Source organism: Pinus tabuliformis, chromosome 9, assembly GCF_031772625.1.
Source record: "Pinus tabuliformis cultivar Carrire ecotype Pingquan chromosome 9, CPIR1, whole genome shotgun sequence".
NCBI classification, from domain to species: Eukaryota; Viridiplantae; Streptophyta; class Pinopsida; order Pinales; family Pinaceae; genus Pinus; species Pinus tabuliformis.
The window spans coordinates 796,106,277-796,132,247 of record NC_142307.1 but is presented as its reverse complement, the minus strand read 5'-3'; positions in this window follow the sequence as shown (position 1 = coordinate 796,132,247).

Genomic DNA, 25,971 nt, shown 5'->3' with positions numbered 1-25,971 from the left:
ATTTGTGGTCTAATCCTAGCTTAGAACTATATACACCTAAAAGCTGTTCAGAGTGAAAAAAAAAAACCAAATGGATATTGGCATATTTACAAGATCGTCCTCCCAAATTGCACGTGTAGACAGCTGTCTGTAAACATGGCGGCGGCTTCCGACGGTTGATGGGGTAGCGGTGCCGTGCACGACAGATAGAGCTAGCGGGGCATGGATAACACGCGGGTGGCTGCTCTGAGGGATACAATCCGCGGCTATGCCCAGGAACCAGCAACCAACCATGGCGGTGAGCTTGTGCAGTTTCAACTTGTGATTCGTTACTCTCATCCGGTTATCATCACGTCGAGGTGTCTTCTATCTGCACACAGATTATCTTCTCTGCTGATTGACGGTTTAAAGAATTTGCTTTAGGTGATCCCGCTGAGTGGATGGCTGGATAGCCATTCATCATTGGAAGAACAGGCTGAGGAGTATGCAGATTTGATTTCGGAAGAACAGGCTGAGGAGTATGCAGATTTGATTTCGGAAGAACTTGATTGCAACGACCTACGATACACTGGCACAAAATAATGTATTGAACCATCCTCAAAGCAGTACAAATCCTAGGTATCTGGGTTTGCTGCCATTGCGTAAGACGCGTGGCACTTCTTTTGTAACCCTGCAATATAATGTCATGCCATAATGTAAACTAAATACCATACAAATCCATTATTAGGTTCTCACATGCCTTTGCTGGTTTCAACTCGGGAGCTAGAGTTAATGAAGGCTAAACCCCATTAAAAAAAACGAATTACTCTAATTCATCTTATCATCTTTATTTAATTTCTCAATATACAAACTAATTACTCTAATTCATCTTATCATACTCATTTAATTTCTCAATAATTATCCACCCAATTCAGTTCATTGTTGAGTTGAAGTTTCAACTCCGGAGGTGAGCTAATGAATGCTGAACCCTATACAAGCCGATTACGAGGTAATTACTTTACCTCGTGATATCATAAAACCTGATGCAAACCAATTAGTCTACCTCATGATATGACCTTTATCTACTTTGTCAATAATTATCCACCGATTTCAGTTCAGTTCTGATTGGTTTTCCAATCTTGTGCAGGTAGGTAGTTAATGTCCACTAACTTCTGCACTAAATTGTTCCTTGTTGGTTTTCCAGCTACTAGTTATTGGCTCATTGGCAATCACGACGATATTTGCTTCTGGATCTTCATTGGATCCTACGGTCTACCTGGCACCATTATTCTTAAACATGTCATTATGGTTTTTACAAATGTGAAAACAATAGGTTTATCTTCCCTTACATATATCAACGGAACGGGCTTGAAACGAATCGGGTCGAAGCTAATAATTCTCTCATAAAATAGAATTTTCGAAATTTCCATGTTGTCTAGGGCAATTTGACGGAATTTCTAAATTTAATTATATAGAATTCTGGAAATTTCATATTGTAAAGGCAAGTCGGCAAGTGTACTGAATTTGTAATTTTAATCATAGAGATAGAGATGGAAGTTTTTATTTTAAAATAAAATTTTTCGAATTTTAAAATTAATTTAAAATATTTTGAAGTTATAGATTTTTTGGGCATGTGATATGAATAAGCTATGATATTGGCTCATAGTATTGTCATAAAATTTACTTATAAATTAAGCTCCATGGTTAAGAATTGCGTTACATGTTTTAATTTATATGTATATATATATGTTTTAATTCATATATTAGTTTTTTAAACTACTATTAATAATAATAATAATTGAAAATAAATTTAGCTATAGTCTTGACTCATAGTATTGTAATGAAGTCTATTTATAAGTGAAACTCCATAGTTAAGAATTGTGTTATATTTTTTTTAATGTATATATATGTTTTAATTTATATATTAATTTTTTTTAAAATAATAATAATAATAATTTGTCTATGCAAATAGTTTAATTGACAATTGTCTTAATAATGAAGTGTTATATTCCATGTATGTTTAAACCTATATGAGAAATTATAATTTAGTTAATTTTTTATAATTTCTTCTCAATTAACTTTCACGAAAGAAGTATTTGATACATATGGATTGATGTCTATCCATATTTTTCAACCATTGAATTTATGTGACTTTGCAAATTTAAGTTGGGTTGACTAGGCTTTATTTTTTTCCTAGCATAATATTATGCCTTAGTTAAATATTTCTTTTTTTTTTTATAATTAATTTCTATGTTAATTACTTGCTAGATAAATGTTAGAGGCAAAAGAGTGATCTATTTTAGAGTTTTCCTATAGTAATTTAATATTAGATGTTTTTCTTAATATTTTATGTTAAAGTTTAATAATTAGTATATTGATGTACTTTATGTTTGGTATAGTTATTTAATTATTGGTGGACAAGAGAAAAATTTCAACTTTGATGATGGACGAACAAGTTTACACATCATATTCATATTGCGCTGTAGAATGAGCCTCTCCGTTCAATGAACAAGATTATGAATATTAGTTTAAAGACTAACAATTTTTTTAATTTTTTTAAAATTAAAAAAAATAAATGAAATGAATCTTTCCTCACTTGGATAAAGTGGTACTTACTTCTAATATTAATCTTTTATGTCTATTTAAGATTATTAGATAATGAAAAAAAATGCATCAAACAAAATTTAGTAGTATTGTAAATTTGAAAAATGTATAAGTGAAATATAATAATATGAATAAGAAAAATTGGACCCTGAAATTTAATATAAAAAATAAATATTGAATATTAAAAGTAAGTTTTAAGTGATCAACACATATCAAGAAAAGTATATCTCAACCTCTTTCTTTTTCAAATCCAGATTTATTCTATCAAGAAAAGTATATCTCAACCTCTTTCTTTTTCAAATCCAGATTTATTCAATAATAAGTGCGTATAAATATATTTTTTTTTTTTTTTTAAATGGGAGGGGCTAGTTCCCTTTAGAAGCATTATGGGCCCTCTTTTATTACATATATATTGTACATATGCTCAGCCGTAACATCGAAGCTTAATCGCCATCACGGGTCTCCATGGATCAACATACGCTGCAACATGCAGCTCCGCAGGAATCGAAATCGGCCGGGGGCGTGGGGTCTCCATGGATCAACATACATTGCAGCATGCAGCTCCGCAGGGATCGAAACCGGCCGAGGGCGTGCAAACCAACCCGCCCGACCGTCACATCATGCACTTACGTGTATAAATTAATTTTTATGATAATCACAAAAAATAAACCTTTTAAATTGAATTCCATACCAACAATTACAATGAACCACTATCATCCAATCTACTAATAACTATCATCTTAAAAAAAAACCTATTTTAAAAATTTCACAATTTTTTAATATATAACTTAATTTTCTCTTTCAACCTTTTAATGCTACTCCTTTTAAATATAAAATTTCTATCACATTATTTAATATAAAAATATTATTTTTTCAATTTTTAATACTAAACTTTTTTTAAATATAAAATTTCTATCACATTATTTAATATAAAAAATATTATTGTTCAGCTGAGATCTATTTTACATGAGATTCAAAACACTATTCCGAAGGGCCGTGCTCTCTGCTCAGCCCCAAAAAAATAACCGCAACGGCTGCCGGTTTGAAGATAATAAGAACCCCCGAACCTTGTCCACTGTTAACATAAATTGAATCCATAAACTAAAAACTCCGTACCGTATTAAAGGCGCGAACGTAATCGTATTAACGTTGTTTTTGGGGTATGAGAGCGAACGCAATCGTATTCGGGTATAGTCTCATTATTATGCTTTTTTTGGTTTTAAAATTTATGGAAATTTTATTATATTTTAAAAAATTTGGCAGAAATTTTTGTAAATACAAATAACAACTGTATAACTGAAATATTTTTTGATTAGGATACTATGCCGGGGATATAATCTCGCTCATATGTATATACTGATCTTTTTTGAATATAATAGAAGTATTATACAGCTTTTTCTTCTGAAAAAAACATATCAAAATTCATAATTTTAAGTGCTCTAAAATTTTTTGATAGTGCTAAATCTATTTCCACCATAAAAAATATGATTCAAATACTGTCTTTACAAATTTTTTTTGAAATCCAATTCCTTCCTCCATAAACTATTCCATTTTTTCTGCGGGGGAAATTTGGTAACTTAGCTTTTTGACGGGTGTGTTTTCTATGAAAGAAGCGTTAAGAAAACAACTTAAATTCAAAACTAATTTAACTACAAATCAAAACTAATTTCAACTTGAAAGCAATTATAGTAGGTATTTCAAAACTAATCAGAGTCTTATGAATACTCAACTTTATAAGTAGGTATTTCACGGTGATATTCACTTTCATTTGAGTAAATTAGTGATAGATTCATTTAACTGTTATTAAATTTAGAAATAAATATTTTACAGGAATACAGGTGGGATAGTATTTGGGATCAACTCAAGGTGAGATTGTCTGATCATTCATTTTATGCAAATATAATGTTTTTTTTTGAAGTATAAAATGGTAAATTAGGTTTGAAATATTAGATATCATTTTTGGGATTCAACTGCGTTAAGTAAGTCATTCAAACGTATGACCATTTCCATGAGAGGTAGTCGTAACTGACTAATTTCTCATGATTTTTTGAATAGTTCACTTAGCACTCATTGCATCGGGTGATGCTCACAGGGGTGAAGAAGTGGGATTGAAACTAGTGAAATGTGGAGAACGAATCACATAGCATCAATCATCACTTCCGGGGCTTGCACCCGGTAACCAGGACTTCCCAGGAGGTCACCCATCCCAGAACTCCTCTGGCTCAAGCGCGCTTAATTGTGGAGTTTTCCCCACAATCAAGCCCACTTAGCTTGCTACCCCATTTGCAAAACCTTAGCAAGTATTGTGCCTCATGAACCATTCAAGTAGAGATCCCTTGACTCTTTTTGAATTTAAGTATGGGGGATTTACGCAGTGCATTATATTAGATATCATTTTTGGGATTCAACTGCGTTAAGTAAGTCATTCAAACGTATGACCATTTCCATGAGAGGTAGTCGTAACTGACTAATTTCTCATGATTTTTTGAATAGTTCACTTAGCACTCATTGCATCGGGTGATGCTCACAGGGGTGAAGAAGTGGGATTGAAACTAGTGAAATGTGGAGAACGAATCACATAGCATCAATCATCACTTCCGGGGCTTGCACCCGGTAACCAGGACTTCCCAGGAGGTCACCCATCCCAGAACTCCTCTGGCTCAAGCGCGCTTAACTGTGGAGTTTTCCCCACAATCAAGCCCACTTAGCTTGCTACCCCATTTGCAAAACCTTAGCAAGTATTGTGCCTCATGAACCATTCAAGTAGAGATCCCTTGACTCTTTTTGAATTTAAGTATGGGGGATTTACGCAGTGCATTATATTAGATATCATTTTTGGGATTCAACTGCGTTAAGTAAGTCATTCAAACGTATGACCATTTCCATGAGAGGTAGTCGTAACTGACTAATTTCTCATGATTTTTTTGAATAGTTCACTTAGCACTCATTGCATCGGGTGATGCTCACAGGGGTGAAGAAGTGGGATTGAAACTAGTGAAATGTGGAGAACGAATCACATAGCATCAATCATCACTATTCAAAAAATCATGAGAAATTAGTCAGTTACGACTACCTCTCATGGAAATGGTCATACGTTTGAATGACTTACTTAACGCAGTTGAATCCCAAAAATGATATCTAATATAATGCACTGCGTAAATCCCCCATACTTAAATTCAAAAAGAGTCAAGGGATCTCTACTTGAATGGTTCATGAGGCACAATACTTGCTAAGGTTTTGCAAATGGGGTAGCAAGCTAAGTGGGCTTGATTGTGGGGAAAACTCCACAGTTAAGCGCGCTTGAGCCAGAGGAGTTCTGGGATGGGTGACCTCCTGGGAAGTCCTGGTTACCGGGTGCAAGCCCTGGAAGTGATGATTGATGCTATGTGATTCGTTCTCCACATTTCACTAGTTTCAATCCCACTTCTTCACCCCTGTGAGCATCACCCGATGCAATGAGTGCTAAGTGAACTATTCAAAAAATCATGAGAAATTAGTCAGTTACGACTACCTCTCATGGAAATGGTCATACGTTTGAATGACTTACTTAACGCAGTTGAATCCCAAAAATGATATCTAATATAATGCACTGCGTAAATCCCCCATACTTAGGTTTGAAATGTTAGAAAATCTAGAGTAGACATTTTATTATACACACAAATGTGTTGATTGCTTTATTAAATAATGTAATGATACACATAGGAATATAATAACAGTCTCAAATTATTTTGTCATCTTTCATACAATTATTTATTTCAACTAATATCTCAATTACACATTAATAATTTAAAAAGGTAACTAGTTGGAGAATATTTCAAACCTGGATTTAACTACTTTCTAAATACTAAGAATAGAATCTGGCTATAAAAATGAACTATCCATAAATGTCATTTTTCATATAATTATATACTAAGAATAGAATCTGGTTATAAAAATGAACTATCCTCAAATGTCATTTTTCATATAATTATTTATTTCAACTAATATCTCAATTACACATTAATAATTTAAAAAGGTAACTAGTTGGAGAATATTTCAAACCGACTAGACTTAACTACTTTCTAAATACTAAGAATAAAATCTTGTTATAAAGATGAACTATCCACAAATATGATTACACCTACAACATATTCCAAAACCCCCGGCCCCCCAACTACTACTAGTCTTAATATCTATCACTTGAGGACTTCATCAATTCTTGATCAATATGATCTTTTCATCATATGATCCCCAATGAATTGGAGAACCTTTTGATGGGAAAAGTTTATGTTTAGTCCAACTTGACATTTTCATCTTGTACTTGCAAATCATAAGCATTGTTCATTGAAAGTCAATCTCCATTAGAATAATACTGCAATATTCTGTTTCCTTGACATGGTCAAAATGGATAGAATTTACCCTTGATATTTACCATGGTATTTTCCCATGGGATCTGCCCATGGTATTTGCCTTCCTTTTTCTAAGGAAAATAATAAAATGAGGTTTCTAGAGAGTCCATCAAGCCTATTAAAGGGTATGAGAGCTAGGCATTTGGATCATCCTGAGTTATCTATTTTATTGTGATTATAAGAGCTAGGCATTTGGATTGACATGAGTTATCTATCTTGTTGTGCTTTTCTCGAGAACTTGGAGCAGCCACTTTCAGTTTGCCGTTGATTCAATTTGGTCCCAGGGACGAAAACTCAGTTTGATCCTAGGGATAGAGGGTGTGATTTGTTCTATCTTATTGTGCTTTTCTCGAGAACTTGGCGTAGCCACTTTCAGTTTGCCGTTGATTCAATTTGGTCCCAGGGATGAAAACTCAATTTGATCCTAGGGATAGAAACCCCGTGGGTGTGATTTGTTCTATCTTATTGTGCTTTTCTCGAGAACTTGGCGTAGCCACTTTCAGTTTGCCGTTGATTCAATTTGGTCCCAGGGACGAAAACTCAGTTTGATCCTAGGGATAGAAACCCCGTGGGTGTGATTTGTTTGGTGGATCCATCCACGACTCAGTTTGATCCTAGGGATGGAAACCCCATGGGTGTGATTTGTCTGGTGGATCCACCTAGGTGTGATTTGTCTGGTGGATCCATCCATGGTTTAGTTTGATCCTAGGGACAAAAACCCAGGTGGGTGTGATTTGTGTGGTGGATCCATCCACAGTTCACTATTGTGCTTCAGTGTCTTGTTTTCTCACTTGATAAGCAAGAATTTCTATATTGTCAATCTGATGTATAATTAGTTAATTTGCCATAATTAATTAAATAAGTGATTGGATTTTTCTTTCTAAATCTCTTTTGTGTTTAGTGTTTTGTTGAAAATATTTTATTGAAACATTTAAATGTAGCAGATCTATTTACTAATTAATTGTTTGAGATTTTACAGTGGTATTAGATCTATACATCCGGCCAACCTAAGAGTTTTATGTAGGGAACTTCGACACTTCATCATCGGTACACTAATCAGTCTCTTTGGAAATTTTCCACAACCAATTCAAAGGCCAGATCAATATCTGCAAAAAGTTTCTTGTTTAAAAAAATTAAATAACATTTTATGGGGTTTCCACGATGATTAGGGTTCAACCATTCCAAAATTAAATCTGTGGAACCGTCAGGAGCGAATTTGAGCCTGTGATCGATTGGAGATCGCCACCCATTTTGAACAGTCTGCAAATGCATTTTTTTGACTTGCTCAAATCCATCATGCGGTCACTGGAGGGATGATGACTGCAAGCGAGAGTTTCGAACTATGGGGGACAACGTGCAGGGATTGAAGTGTCGAGAACCTAGTCACGTCATAGTCTGCAAATGAATTTTTTGACTTGCTCAAATCCATCATGCGGTCACTGGAGGGATGATGACTGCAAGCGAGAGTTTCGAGCTATGGGGGACAACGTGCAGGGATTGAAGTGTCGAGAACCTAGTCACGTCATATTTCAAGGCTGTGGAACATCACACATATACTGATGGATGCGCAGGTGGTGGAGGGCTGCAAAGCTTGAAAATAGATAACTTATATTAATTGAGCCGGGTTGTATATGCTCTAACTGTAAACATATACAGTTGCCATTCAATTAATGCCTATACAACTACGACTCAATTAATGCCTTATAGTATGCTACTGAATATTTATTGCCATATTTATGAGTGCCCGGTCATATTGTTGACCAATCCAAGTAGTCCCTGCCTGTAGATAAGGCAGCAAATAATTTTGTGACATTTTTTTTTTTACATTGTGATATGTTTTTTTTTCTGATGTTATTCAATGTCATATTGTTACCTTAGCTAATTGGTAGTATAATATGGCGTAATTTTGGGTAAGTCATTAATAATTTTAGTTTTATGTCCACAGTTCGAAGAATCTAAAATTACTATAATGGATTGATGCTAAGCAATGTGGGAATCTTTTTCTCTCACAACACTTTTTATGAATTACATTTTGAGAGCAAATTTATAAAACTCGTTATTTCTCAGAACTTATTTCGTTGAAAAACATCCAGAGATAATTACAGTTCCCATTACTTGCAACACTAGTCTATAGAAATTTTCTCAAGACAATTTATACTTTAACCACCAAATTAATATAATATAAGAGAATACCCTCATCATACACTGGGGCCTTGGGGGCCTTCGAACACTATACTCGTGATTGGGTGGAAACTTAATATAATAAAATACCCTCCATCATACATTGTATTCTTGCCGCTTGACCTCAAGTTTTGTGATTAAAAAAATACTCATGATTGGAATATCTTGATTTGATTGACTATGTTGCAGCCATATATTTATTGTCGGATGCATGCACTTAATCTATATTCAACTACATGGGTTGATTATTAAAGTAGACTCTGATTCTCGTGATGATAGAGGATACCTGGGGTGCTGAATATTCATATAATGCCACAAATTAGCTTACTATTATAATACTTGTTACAGATATTGTTACATTATTAGTCCATCTTCAGCAGTGCAGGGACTCACTCTGTTGACCGTTGTTACGTAGTTTTTCAACCCCACCAACTGCTCAAAACCCCAAGTGATATCCTTTTGTGCAAATATCCAAAGTTTTTCAGATCCACTGCCTTCTCGAAAACACTGACACTACCTGACACTTCTAATAATCTGCTAATGTCCCATGTCCTCACACCCCACTTTTCTCCTGTAGCACACTGTTTCCAGGATTCAAAGAAATTAGAAATTTGAATAGAGACTTGAAAATTGAGAAACAGACAAACAAACTATCAAGCTAATTATTGAAATATCATGTATAACATTCCCTTTTAAAAGTGAATGTTATATTTGATGATTATAGTTTTTTTTAAATGTGAATGTTATACATGATGATTTTATAATTAGCTTGATAGTTTGTTTATCTCTGTCTCAATTTCCAAGTCTCTATTCAAATGTCTAATTTCGCTAAAAGAATTATTTGTACAATTTCCAAGGATTATTTGTACAATTTCCAAGTCTCTATTCAAACGTCTAATTTCTTTAAAAGAATTATTTGTACTGGGAAAGGAAGGTGCTCGAGGCAGTGTCTTACAGGAAAAAAGTTGGGTGCAAGGATATGAAAAAAAGCAAACTGCATCAGCAAATGATTAGAAGTGCAACTTTATAGATAAAAATATATCATTGAAATAAGACCCCAAAATATGCATGAGGTCTCCAATGAGAGAAAAAATCTCTATCTCCATTAGAAATTGAAATAATAGATTGCTTTGCTAATTATAAATTTGATTAAACATTAATGAACGAAACAAATGTTTAGTCAAAATACAAATAATAGCAGTCAATTGGAGTTCAGATGTAAGCACTTGATTGTCAAGTTCAGATCTTGCAAGTTCTTTTTGCCAACTGAGCTCAACCAGTAGTCCTTTTGTCCTTCGCCCATGGGAAGGAAACTAGACAGGTGAGCTCATTTTGAATGGATTTTGGTGTTTGATATAGAAACCTAACAATAGTCCTCTCTCATCAAATTGACTCGTTGAACCTGAAACATTCTCCTTTAATAGATTCTTAGTGACATTTATCAAGTTTAGATGTTAGCACAAGATTGTCAGCTGCTCTTGTCAATGCCCTTGCAAGGAAGAACCATTTACAATTTCATATCACTGGAGAAGTTTCAATAAGCTATCAAATACTTAGTGGCAGTTCGAGACTCAATAAGCTATCAAAGACTAGTATTCAAGTGTGTAAGCTAAAGTCATAGTGATGCCATAAACCTCTAAATATATGTGTAACTTGAAGTCATATTGATGCCATAAACCCTGCAATAAAACCAACTCTAAAACCTTTGAAACAGAGTGAATTAATGTAACATTTGCATCATTAAATAGGTCACTGGACTCATCATGGTGTTTGTTTTGAATGGGTTTCATAACACTACAACAAAATTCTATGCGAAATGTTAAACCCTTCATCTGTTATAATCTTTCTTTGAATGACCCATTTTGGGGAAAGGAAACAGAAGCAAATGTCAAAGGTGCTCTGCCTCTTGCTGCTCCTCTACGGGTTTTTGGAACCATTAAGCAAGACCGGGTAGAAGTGGTGGGATCCAGAGGAGGGGAAGAAATGATACTAACTTAAGTTTTGCATGTAGTTCGTATTCTACCTCACAATTTCAAATATTTTATTCACAATGTGTAGGTCAACAAGCTATATCTTCCACAAGCTTCTGGTGAATTTTCTATTGAAGCTATTGTGGGAATTTTGACAGCCTTTCCATTCATGGTATGTAGGCTAGTTCTAACTAACTTTCAACCGAGTTGCTTGCACTTTCTTACCTTCATAACACATATGACCCAATACTTTCTTGGAGGATACAAATAACTACAAAACAACTTGATTAAGTGTGAAATCTGCGCACTCTTTAACAGTTCGACAAATTTGTAACACAAATTTATTAAAAAAATTGTTGGCCTTTTTCTCTTGGCCCTCTTCTCACTAGCTCTGTAGGCACCATGGACCTTGTGATCCTTTCTCAGTTCCGATACCAATTTGTTGGAAAGGCGGAGGAGCCAAAACACACACGAGTTGTGGTTCTTCTATTGATCGCACAAAAACTTAATGATTACAATGAACCCGGTGAAGGGTATTTAACATTTTTCAACTAGCTTCTAACCTAAAATATCTTGACATGCAACCACGCACTCAATTCGTCTATCACTTGACTTAACTCGACTTGACTCAACACCTAGTTAACTGATTCTCTAATTTTAGTCAACTCCTCATGCGGGAGTGATTAGCTTATTTTAACATAATAGAGCCACAAACTCCAAGCCTTGGACTTGAGCAGCCCATTAACCTGAGGTTGCTTGCACCAGAAACTAATTCTCATCACCCATAATTTGCTGACGGTATGGAGATTGTTGACATTATATGATGGAAAATGAGTGTTGGTTGTTCCTATGCTGGCGTTCATTTCACATGTTTATATAATTTAGATTGAAAATAAAATGTGGTTTATGCAATGCCATATAAATGCTAAACAAATTAGAAATGTGGTTTGTAATATATGTTTTTTTGAGAAGCAAATAGATATCTTTGCATAATCTTGAAAACAATTTGAATAAAGTGAAAGAAGAGATAGTGAGGTAATGACTCGTGAGCATTCTATATAATAATAAAATGAGAATGTGAAATAGCCACTCTCAAGCATTCACTACACAATTTATGTACTTTAAATTGATAATAAAATGTGTTTTATGCAGTGCCATATAAATGCTAAACAAATTAGAAAGTTTGTAATATATGTTGTTTTAGAAGAAAATATATTTATTGCATAATGTAGAAAACAATTTGAATGAAGTAAGGAGAGATCTGAGATAGATACTCCTGAGTATTCAGTGTATATTCACTACAAAATTTAAAGAATTATTGTTTAAAAATATCTTTATAAAATTAGGAATAATAGGATGTTAGAGTTAATTGGAGGAATGTATTGTTCTAATCCATTCTTCTATATTAACTTAGTTAATGTTGTTAGTTTGTAGCATTAATTTGTAGCTATATCATCATTATCTTCTATGTTGATACCATTGCCATAAAATGAGGCTCTATTATGTGTTATATGTGTGTGTTCCAATTAATAAAATCTTTGAGTTGCATAGTTATTCTATCTCTTTATATTGTATTTGTTTTTCTTGTTTTCGTATCAAAACCATGAGGTGGTGCGACATGTGAAAAATAATATTGAATAATTGCCCATTAGTAGTTGTGCAAGTTGGAATTTCTATGTTGTAGCCATAGGTTCAAAGAATCTACTACATGAAGTATAGAACCAACCACATGAGGCATGTGATGTATGCAACTACATGGAATGTTTTTAGAAAGCTCATCTAGTGCTTCCTACAACTCCCACATCTACATGGAGTACTTGGTGATAGTATTATTGTAGCCATTAAGCAACTATCCTCCATGTATACCATTACGCATTTCCCCACCTTCTTGTCTAGATCTAGGAGATTTGTGAGGGAGTCCAGAGTAAATCTTGACATCAAATCTGACCCCAAATTCTATAGCTCATAGTGAACGATCGACTCTTGAATCTCTATTTCCAGTTCTATCTGATGGGGAAAATAATCAATGAGGGCATTAATTTCCTTTGCATTAATCAACAAGGATTTGTTGGTAATGGGGATCATGATATTCTCATCCCACGAAGGGTTTGCATCACCCTCCAGATCGACCCTGGTGGAGAACTTGTAATGGGGATCGACCCACAGACCAATGGATGAGCTATCATTCTTAGCTCCAAGATCATTTATTGTTATTTTGTCAAGTCTTTTGGCTAATTCTAATCCTCATTTGACTCAGTATTCCTAGAGCTAATGTCCATGTAGTAGGCCTTACCATAGAGGGTTGTAGTTCTCATGATTTGAAATTCTAGATCTGTTTTAGTAGCATTATGGTTTTCATCTTCGATTTTGCCTCTACAAACTTAGGACTTTGTGGAGTTTTGATATATTTAGGAGTGCTAATTCCATAATCAGAGGTGCCAATATCAGATTTTGGGCTCCTAAATTCTAATTTTGGTATCCTCCTAGGGGTTGCAAGTTGAGTTGTTGATTTCATCAAATTGGAACCGATTGTTTGAATGTCAATTCATTTGTTTGAATGTTTCCTTGATTGAGTGATTATGTTGAATTTGTTCGTGAGAAATTTTGATATATTATATCTAATAAATCTATTTCCTTAAGAGAGTTTGGATTTTCCGTGATCTTCTGAGCTCTTCAATATCTCCCTAACCAGAGAAACCCAAACCAAAATTTGCAAAAGAGGAACTATTTAAGGCATAATTATCTAAGGAGGTTGAAGCCACAATGTGGAGCTAAGTTAATCTAGCTAAAGGAGAATGAGGTGCCACAACATTCATTGCTTTTGAAGATCCCTAAAAGAAGAGAAGGTGTGGAGGGTTTCAATAGGTCTAACAATGAGATAAACAATTGTGGATATCTGAACTGAGATAAACAATTGTGGATATATGTAAGAAAATGGATTAATAGATTAATTATTATTAGAAATCTTATTAGTCCCTTCCTTCGCAAGGGACAACTTTAGCCTCTAGGTGTGACCTCGATTAATTTCAAACATTTTCATATTCATAAACACATTTTTTATTATTTTTTGGTTATATTTTTCATAAATTATTAAAACAATTTTATAAATTATGAAAAATGCATTAGAGGAAATTTGAGCCTAAAACTGGCCTCCTAAGGAAAAATGAAGAAATTAATAAAAAAAATCCATGTAGACAATTTTTTAATATTACTTTACTTTTATTTGTGTTCCACAATATTTATTAGCATGAAATTTAATAGAATTTTTTAATATACTATTTCTAATTTTTTATTGTTATCAAAATCCCTCAATATATAGAACTTTTGTTAAAATAATTATCCATATATATATATTTTAGATTTAAATTTAAATGTCTAAATTTATATTTTATATTCAACTATTTTTTTGGGGTATGGTTATCAACTTCAAATGGGGCCGCATTTTTAATTTATATTTTGATAGTAATATCAAGATTTAAATTGCATTAATAACTTTTTTAATATTTTAATTCATATGGGTAAGGTAGGTAAATAATATTGATAAAATATTTGACAAATACCCAAATTAATATAAAACATTTCATGAATACCTAGATTAAACAATTTAAAAATATTTAAGACATGAACCTCTTTTTGAATTTAAAAGATTTTGATTGGTTTAGATATTATGACATGGAAATTTCATGAAAATTTCATGGGAACTTTTACGTTGAAATTTCCTCTAATGGTATTTCTTATTTACTAATTGGCATAGAGTTGTATGTTGTTTTAGAAGATATTTTTTTTCATAATGTAGAAAGCAATTTGAATGCAGTAAGTAGAGACATGAGATAGCTACTCATGAGAATTCAATACATATTTACTGCAAAATTTAAAGAATTATTGTTTAAAATGCATCCATACAATTAGGAATAATAGGATTTTAGAGTTAATTGGAGGAATGTATTGTTCCAATCGATTATTCTATATTAACTTAGTTAATGTTGTTAGTTTTTAGCATTAATTTGTAGTTGTATCATTATTTTCTTCTATGTTCATACCATTTCCATTTAATGAGACTTTATTATGTTTATATGTGTGTGTTCCAATTAATAAAATCTCTAAGTTACATAGTTATTCTATCTCTCTATGTTGTCTTTGTTTTTCTTGTTTTGGTATCAAAACCATGAGGTGGTGTGACATGTGAGAAACAATATTGAAGCATTTTCCATTGGAAGTTGTGCAAGTTGGACTTTCTATGTTGTAGCCATAGGTTCAGAGAATCTATTGCATGAAGTATAGAACCAACCACATGAGGCATGTGATGTATGCAACTACATGGAATGTTTTTAGAAAGCTCATCTAGTGCTTCCTACAACTCCCGCATTGACATGGAGTACTTGGTGATAGTACTATTGTAGCCATTAAGCAACTATCCTCCATAAATACCATTATGCATTTCCCCACCTTCTTGTCTAGATCTAGGATATTTGTGAGGGAGTCCAGAGTAAATCTTGACATCAAATATGACCCCAAATTTTATAGCTCACAGTGAACGATCGACTCTTGAATATCTATTGTCAGTTCTATCTGATATGGAAAATAATCAATGAGGGAATTAATTTCCTTTGCATTAATCAACAAGGATTTTTTGGTAATGGGGATCATGAGATTCTCATCCGATGAAGGGTTTGCATCACCCTCTAGATCAACCCTGGTGGAGAACTTGTAATGGGGATCAACCCATGAATCAATGGACGAGCTATCATTCTTAGCACCAAGATCATTTATTTTTAATTTTTCAGGTCTTTTGGTTGATTATGATCATGAGTCGACTCAATATTCCTAGAGCTAATGTCCATGTAGTATGCCTTGCCATAGAGGGTTGTAGTTCTCATGATTTGAAATTCTAGATTTGTTTTAGTAGCATTTTGGTTTTCATCTTCAATTTTTCCTCTACAAACTTAGGACTCTGTGGAGTTTTGATAGATTTAGGAGTGCTAATTCCATAATCAGAGGTGTCAATATTAGATTTTGGGCTCCTAAATTCTAATTTTGGTATCCTCCTAGGGGTTGCAAGTTGAGTTGTTGATTGCATCAAATTGGAACCGATTGTTTGAATGCCAATTCATTTGTTTGAATATTTCCTTGATTGAGTGATTATGTCGAATTTGTTCGTGAGCAAATTTTTATATGTTATATCTAATAAATATCTTTCCTTAAGAGAGCTTGGATTTTCCGTGATCTTTTGAGCTCTTCAATATCTCCCCAACTAGAGAAACCCATACCAAAATTTGCAAAAGAGGAACTATTTAAGGTATAATTCAATAAGGAGGTTGAAGCTGCAATGTCAAGCTAAGATAATATGGAAAAAGGAGAATAAGGTGCCACAACATTCATTTCTTTTGAAGATCCCTAAAATAATAGAAGGTGTGGAGGGTTTCAATAAGTCTAACAATGAGATAAACAATTGTGGATATCCAAACTGAGATAAATAATATTGAATATATGTAAGAAAATGGATTAATAGATTAATTATTACTAGAAATATTATTAGTCCCTTCCTTCACGAGGAATAACTTTAGCCTCTCAGTCTAACCCCAATTAATTTCAAACATTTTCCTATGCATAGGCAAACTTTTCAGAATTTTTTTGTTATGTTTTTCTTAAATTATTAAAACAATTTTATAAAGTTTGAAAAATGTATTTCTCATTTTCTGATTGGCATAGATCACTTTGATGGGACTTAACAACCCTTGTGGTGTGCATTTTTATTTTCTTATGTGTCAGTTCTGAACAAATAATTTTAAAATGAAAAAAGACTAATTTTGTAAATGGCCATTCCAACGTTGAGTACTCTAACACTAACACTAACATTGTATTCTTACTACCCTTCCCAACGATGCCAAAACCTCCTACAACAATGCCAAAACCTCCTCCTCACATTTTCCAGCAATACCTCATCAATTGGTAGTGTGGCTAGTCTGATGGTGGTGTGACAATTTGCATGCATACAAGTAAAGAGCATAAGTTTGCTTATTTGTTATGCTCCTTTGAATCTTTGTGCTATAAAATTCCTAAATGGAAATCTTACAACAAAAACATCTAACATTGTACCTACTAAAACATATCAATGCCATAAAAGACAAGAGTTGAGCTAGTTTCGTAACTTCTAATAGTAGTTTATATGGGAAAGTTTGAAACTTCATTATACAATACCATGGAAAGTGCCAATTTTGCTAACATGACCTTTATCTTTTGAAAATATTTATAATATGGATGATTTTATATTTTGCAATACCGGGAATTCACATAATTCAAACAAGCTCCTTATTTTTGGAGGTGTATTTTGCACAAGCTTTAGTGACTAAGGGTGTTTTTGGTGTCGATATTTCTAGCACCATTTACATCCCTAACATTGACTACAGATTTCATATGAAATTACATTAATTTTCTTATCAAGCCTTCCCCACCTAAATTCTCTAGATTATAGGGAAGCATTTCCACTTAATTCTCTAATGAAGAATTTCCATGGGAATGTGAGTGACTTCCTCCATAAGCTTTGACATTTCTAGGAAAAAAAAATGGTTAGTCGAGCATTTCCATCAGTCAATTAAACTAGTAGAATCACATTAGTAAATGTGGTTGATATACGTAAAATGCATCATTTTCCAAATTTATATGCCAACTAGTTTTAAAAAATGAGACCAATTAGCATAATTTAATATATTTATTAACATTAGTACTAATATTAATATTATTTATGTTAAAAATGTTAATTTCATTAATAATACTAATAATTGCATATTAATATTAATATTAATGTTTAATAATATTAATATTAAACTTAATGTTTATTATTAACAAATAATAATATTGTTATACATCTAAAATAATAAAAAAACTAATATTATTAATAGTGATTTAGCCTATGTTTAAATAGCCACACCAAATGAACCAGACCCACACCAAATGAATAAATAACTGTTTAATAAATTACAAAGATATTTATGTTTCAAAAATAATTTTTTAATAAATTAAAGAGTGTTGGAAAAGCAGAGAAGCTAAAACACAAATTAACCCAAAACACTCGATTTGTGACTCTTCTATTGATCACACAAAACTTGATACTTACAATGAACCCGGTGAAGGGTATCTAACATTTTCAACTAGAGACTCACCTGAAATATCTTGCCATGCAACCACATGTAATCACACACTAAAAGTCATCTATCACTTAACTCAACGGTCTAATACTCAACACTGTGTTAACTAACTCTCTAAGTTTAGCCAAATCCTCACGTGTTTCTGTTGTTGATCCTTATTGTTTCTGCTTGAGTCCATCAAATACTCTTCTTAACGAGACTGCTTGAAATGTTGCTGATGTTGCTGCTACATATTCTGCTTCTACTGATGAAAGTGTCACAATGGGTTACTTCTAAGATTCCCATGAAATCACACCTGAACCAAGGTGGACCACTGTTGGGTTGTGTTATATTCTTTCCATGACTAGCTCCCCTAGTTAACCGAGGGGTTAGGGGGGGGCGGAGTCCCCCCTTTATTGCACTGATTGCGTAGAAAGGGGGTCACAGGGGGTTTGAGGGGGGCGGGTAGCCCCCCTCTACAAGGTTTGGGGCAGTGCCCCGGGGAAAATTTTTGGGACCCTATATTAGTTGGGAGGAACCTACCTATGATTTTGTGCATGGTTTTAGCACATGGTTTTGGGCATGATGGTTTTCGGTCCATGGTATTTGATGCTTCGTCACGTATAAATATGTATTGTAACCTTGAAAGGAACATAATGAAAATCAAGCTGGTAGTCCCGGTTTTGGGATCCAGGGGAAAATCTCTATGTATATGTCTTTTATGTGTTATGCTCTCACATTTTTTATTTTCTGGGTTTTAGAATTTGTATGCAGGTAATTTCTGTATGGGGTTAAAACCTACATTTGGTATCAGAGTTGTGTTGGCTTCAAAGGGACGCCTTTGTTGCCGAGAGGTTTTGCTCAGGCTTGTGGTATACCCTATTCAGTGGGAGATTCGCGGGATCGATTCTTGTGGTGAGCAGTGGAAAGATAGAGATCGAGAAATTTAATGGTCATAGTTTTGAGTTGTGGAAACTTAAGATAGAGGATTTGTTGGTGGATAAATATCAGCGGATTGCGGTAGATCTGGGTACTAAAACAACGGGAGTGTCCAATGAAGAATGGAAGAAGTTGGATCAGAAGGCAAAGAACACAACATGATTGTGTGTCTGAGATTCAGTATTGCTAAATGTACCAGGGGAAGCTACGGTGAAGGCTTTGTGGGACAAGTTAGGGACTTTGTACCAATCTAAGTCTATAGTGAATAAATTGTTCCTACAGAAAAAGCTGTATAACCTGAGGATGAAAGATGGAGACTCAGTGAAAAAGCATCTGAACACATTTAATAATTTGGTAAGTCAGTTATTATCTGTTGATATTAAAATTTCAGATGAAGATACGTGCATTAGTTTGTTGTTTTCTTTACTAGATTCGTGGGTTAGTCTGGTTATTTCAATAGGTAGCAATGCAATTGCCTTGCAGTTTGATGAAATAGTCTCATCATTGCTCACGGAGGAGATGATATAGAAAAATATGGAGAGCCAGAATGGTGATGCCTTGTCTATACAAGGACGGTCCCAGAACAGAAACAAAAATAAGTCATTAAGTGGGAGATCCAAATCTAGAGGGAGATATAAATCTCTAGGAAAACCTTTAAAGGTGGTGTGCTGGAAATGTAGAAAGGAAGGGAACTACAAAAGGGATTATAAATATAAAGCTCTTCACAAAGGAAATGGATCTGATGATGCTCCTTCTGTAGAGGCGAAAACCACCTCAGATGAAGGTGGGGATGTGTACTTGGCTTCTTCAAGTACACATGTAGATCATGAGGCATGGTTGATTGACTCAGGTGCATCCTTTCACTTCACTCTCCATAGAGAGTGGTTCTTCGAGTATGATAAATATGATGGTGGTGATGTATTCTTAGGGGATGACAGGAAGGCTAGAATCATTGGTCATGGAAAATTCAAGTTGAAGTTGCAAGGTGGAAGGATTAGAACACTTCCCGGTGTTCTGCATATTCCTACATTAGCTAGAAATCTGATTTTTATAAGCAAGATGGATGATGCAGGTGTAAAAACAATGTTCGAGAAAGATAACTGCAAGATGGTTTGGGGAGCACTGGTATTGATGCAGGGAGTTCATATTGGAACTCTGTACAAGCTGTAAGGTAGCACTGTTATTGATGGGTGCAACAGTTCTGTGGTTCCTGAAAGTGGAGCAGAAAATCTGGTGGTCTCTAGAGAAAAGACCATGCTATGACATCAAAGGTTTGGACATATTGGAGAGAAGGGCCTTCTAATACTTCATGGTAAAGGTATGGTCGAAGGTATGACTAATAGCTCTCTAGAATTTGATTTCTGTGAAAATTGTGTATGTGGGAAGCAAAATCGGGTGAGTTTCCCCTCTGGTGGTAAGAGGGCGAAACATATATTAGAGCTTGTGCACAGTGATGTGTTTGGACCTATGAAGGTTCCATCACTAGGTAAGTCTATGTACTATGTATCATTTATAGATGACTTCTCGACGAATACATGATATATTTCCTCAAGAATAAATATGAAGTCTTTGACAGGTTTAAAGAATCTAAGGCTCTAGTGGAAAACCAGACAGAGAAGAAGATAAAGGTGCTCGGGACAGATAATGGTGGAGAGTTTTGCAACAAGGAATTTGAAGAATTCTGTAAGAAGTGTGGTATAGAATGATACTAGACTACTCCATACAAATCTGAGCAAAATGGAGTTGTAGAAAGAATGAACAAGATGTTGATGGAAAGGGAAAGAAGCATGCAAAGTGGTGTCAGGTTAGGATGGGAATTCTGGGCAGAGGCGGTGGAGATAACATGTTACCTGGTCAACAGATCACCTTCATCAGCGTTGGAGGATAAGAATCCACAAGAGGTATGGACTGGTAAGAAGTCCTCTCCCAAAGGAGAAAAGAACAAAGTTGGATAGTAAATTTGAAAAGTGCATCTTTATTGGGTATAAGGATGGTTTAAAGGGTTATAATCTTTGGAACCCAGTGACAAGGAAGGTTGTGTTCAGCAGAGATGTGGTGTTCAGAGAGGTGAAAGATGTCATTAAACATGAAGTCCAACCAGAGAATCTGAGAAGATAGAGTTTGAGCTAAAGGAGGAAGAATTAGACTCTACAACAGAAGAGGAATCAAAAGATGAAGAGCCACAAACTTCGGCTGTGAGAAGATCAATCCGAGAAAGAAGGCAGCTAGAAAGGTATAGTCCATCTGCTTTCTATTCAAAATTTTCTTTATCTATTACTGATGATGATCCTAGAACTGTGAAGGAAGCATTAGATTCAGAGGATGGAAAACTCTAGAAAGATGCCATGGTTGATGAAATGGCATCTTTGCACAGAATTGAGGCTTGGGATCTAGTGGAGTTGCTGGTTGGAAGGAAACCCATTGGCAGCAAATAGTTGTTCAAGAAGAAGACAAATGTTGGACGAAAGTTTGAGAAATACAAAGCTTGGTTGGTAGAAAAAGGTTATTCCCAGGTACCGGGAATTGATTTTGGTGATAAATTTTCTCTTGTTGCCAAGGTAGCTTCTATTAGACTACTGTTATCTGTTAATTTTTGAGATGTGAAGATAATATTTCTCCATGGGGATCTAGAAGAGGAGCTCTACATGAAGCAACCTGAAGGCTTTGCAGTGAAGGGTAAGAAATAACTGGTATGCAAGTTAAAGAAGTCTCTGTATATGCTAAAACAATCACCAAGGATGTGGTATCATAAATTTGATACATTTATACAGGGACTTGTCTTCACCAGAAGAAAAGTAGATCACTGTGTATATTATAAATTAATTGGTGACTGTGTTATTTATCTGGTCTTGTATGTGGATGACATATTGCTGGTTGGAAATGACAAAGAAATTATCCAGGATTTGAAGACCCAAATGTCCTCCAAATTCGACATGAAAGATCTTGGTGTTGCAAACCATATTTTGGGCATGAAAATTAAAAGAGATTGGGCAAAGAGAAATCTCTGGTTAAACCAGAGGAAGTATGTCAAGAAAATATTGCAGAGGTTTAATATGTAGGATAGTAAACCGGTGAAGGTTCCTATTCCTATAGGTGTAAAGTTATCTACTGAACAATGTCCTAAGACACAAGAAGAGTAAGAGGACATGTCTCGTGTTCCATATGCAAGTGCAGTCAGTAGCCTGATGTATGCGATGGTATATACTAGACCAGACATTGCACATGCAGTGGGAGTATTGAGCAGGTTTATTTCACAACTAGGGAAGGAGAATTGGACAAAAATGAAGCAGGTCTTCAAGTATTTGTGTGGCACTAGTGATTATGGTTTGTGCTACCAAGGAAGACCAGGATTGGACAAAGTTTTGGATATTCGTGGCTTTGTTGATGCGGACTGGGCTAGAGATCTGGATTAGAGAAGATCTACAAGTAGGTATGTGTTTAACCTATTTGGAGGTGCAGTCAGTTGGATGAGTACGAAACAATCTGTAATGGCACTATCAACTACAAAGGCATAATACATGGTAGCCACTCGTGCAAGCAAGGAAGCAGTTTGGTTGCAAAGATTGTGTTTAAGTATGGGGTTAGTATAGGGAGCTATTAGGATAAACTGTGATAGCCAAATTGAAATTTTCTTAGCAAAGAACTCTGCTTATCATCCAAAGACAAAGCACATTGATGTTTAGTATCACTTTGTGAGGGATATGATAAAATACAAAAAGATGTTTCTAGTAAAGGTGGACACTTTGAAGAATACTACAGATGTATTGACAAAATATTTGAGCTCTGAGAAGTTCTCTTGGTGTAGAGAAACAATGGACATTGTAGGGCTGGATAAATGACTAAGCTCTCCTGTGGCCCCCTGTGGAAAGAGAACAACAAGTGGGAGAATGTTGGATTGTGTTATATTCTTTCCATGGCTAGCTCCCCTAGTTAACCAGGGGGTTGGGGGGGCACAACCCCCCCTTTGTTTCGCTGATTGCGCAGCAGGGGGGTCACAGGGGGTTTGAGGGGGGGAGCGCCTTGGGGAAATTTTTTTGGGACCCTATATTAGGTGGGATGAGCCTACCTATGTTTTGTGCATGGTTTTAGCACATGGTTTTGGGCGTGATGGTTTTCAGTCCATGGTATTGGATGCTTCGACATGTATAAATATGTATTGTAACATTGAAAGGATCATAATGAAAAATCAAGCTGGTAGTCTCGGTTTTGGGATCCAGGGGAAAATATCAGCATATATGTGTTTTATGTGTTATGCTCTCGCATTGTTCATTTTATGGGTTTTAGAATTTGTATGCAGGTAATTTCTGTACGGGGTTAAAACCTATGAACACAAAACTAGAAGTTCTCTTCCTATCATCCAAACTTCCTGCAAAATCACTGTATGTGTATCCAATCAAATCCTTCTTTTCTGTGCTTGCATAAATTATGCCACAATCTCTAGTTCCTACTATGTACCTTAGAATTATTTTTCTTGCACTCCAATGTGTGTCTTTTGGAGTCTCCATAAATCTGGAAATCAATCTCACACCTTGCATGATATCTGTTCTTGTAGTTGTGAGATACATGAGGCTGCTAACCAATCTTTTGAAAAGAGTTGGATTGACATCTGATCCTACGTCATCCTTGCTTAACTTTGTACCTGTTATGATTGGTGTATAGACATGTTTACAATTTTCCATCCTGAATCTTTTCAACAACTCTTTGGCATATTTATTTTGACAAATACAATTTTCTTTTTAAGATTTCTCAACTTCTATGCCAAGAAAATATTTCATGATTGTACCTGGTTGTAAAATTTCTTCTGATTCCATGTTGTTTTCAGTAATCATAGAATGCCTTTCAATCATATTCTCCACCACGATTTGACCTCAATAACTTGATTTGTAGATCAATTTCATTTTTTGCTAAGGCTTTGAATTCCTTGACCTTTGTAAAAGTTTGAGACTTCTGCTTCAAGAAGTAAACCCAAGTCTTTCTACTATAATCATCAATGAAAGTGAGGAAGTAACAACTTCCACCAATCGACTGTGTCATCATAGTTCCACATAAGTTTGTATGCACTAGCTCAAGAGGTTTCTTTGCTCTGTATGCAACTCCCTTTGGAAAACTTTCACCGTGTTTCTTTCCAAAGATGTAGCACTCACAAGTACTAGCAGGTTCTTTGATGGGAGGTAGTCCTCTAACCATTTGTTTCTGCTGCAACAATATTAAACTAGAAAAGTGCAAGTGTCCAAATCGAAAGTGCCATAACCAATAATCATCAGAACATGCAATTGTAAAATAATTGACTTGATCATTGTAATTCATAATTAGAGGAAAGAGTCTATTCCTCGTCATCTGCACTTTCGCTATCAACTGATTTCTTGGGGGATTTTCATATATAACACATTCTTGACCTTGAAAGATAACTCTGTATCATTTCTGTGTTAATTGATCAACACTCATCAAATTATGTTTGAGACTAGGAACATAATATACCTTTGAGATTATCTTCGAATCCCCCTGCTTGGTCACAACGTTGACTACTCCTTTGCCATCTAATTCCATAGTCTTGCCAGTCACCAACATTAACTCTGTGAAAACAGATTGATAGAAATTTGCAACCAAATCCTTGTTGCTTGTCATGTGGTTACTACAACCGCTATCTAATAACCACACACTAGCATAAGGTTCATGCATGGTATCGCAAGCTAGGAACATGGAGTTAGTACTCTATGTAGTGACATTAGCTCTCTGGTTCCCTTGATCAGCTATCTTCTTCCTGTAATCACGAGCATAGTGACCAAATTTATTGCAATAATAACATCTCACCTTTTATTTGTCAAATCTTGGATTATTGTTGAATTTTCTGTAGTTGCTTCCACTTTCATGTTCATGCTCTTCTTGGCCATCTCTCTCGCCACCATATCTTGCACCTCGTCCTCTATCTCTCGATCTACTTCTGCCTCGACCTCTGTCTCTTGAAATAGAAACCTGACTTTTGAAAGCGGCCTCTAAAGTGGACTCCTTATTTCTGTCTATCCTTGCCTCATACGATAGAAGTGATCCCATCAGCTCATCAATATTTAATGATGCCAATTCGTTGGCTTCTTTTATGGCTGGTACCACAACATCAAATTTGGTAGATAAATATATGAGGACCTTCTCAACCACTATTTTATCTTTAATTTCTTCACCATAAATCTTTAACCAATTTACGACAATTATGACCTAGTTCATTAAAGAATCTATGTCCTCTATCTCCTTCATCTACACGCTTTCAAAATCTCTCCTAGTATTCTGCAACTTAACAATATTGACTTTGGCGATATTGGTATAGTTTGTCGCCAAAGTATCCCTTGCTACTTTTGCTAAAGATGTGATCATAATCTTCTGGAACACTGCTCGGTCCACTCCCTATTGGATAAGCTACAATACTTGTGCATTCATCTTTTTGTTTGTCTTCCATTGTTCTCTCTTTGCATTAGTGAGAGCTCATGCTCCTGCTTCATCCTTAGGTTTTGAAAACGTAAACTGGACATAATCCCAAACATCACGTGCTTGCAAAGTGGTCTCCATCTTAAAGGTCCACACATCATAATCCTTCCCTGTAAACAATGGGAATTGGGGCTGGAAATTTGAGAAAGCCATCTTTCCTCAAAATTTCTCTTAAAAAACCCCAAAGTTTCTTTTTTATAAACTTGAAAAAACTTCGTTGCAAAAATAAATCCTTAAAGAACTCCTTTTTCAAGAAAATTGCTTAGATAAAACCCTAAGGTTTTTCTTATATATATAAAAAAAAAAGAACTTAAAAAAAACATTTTTAAA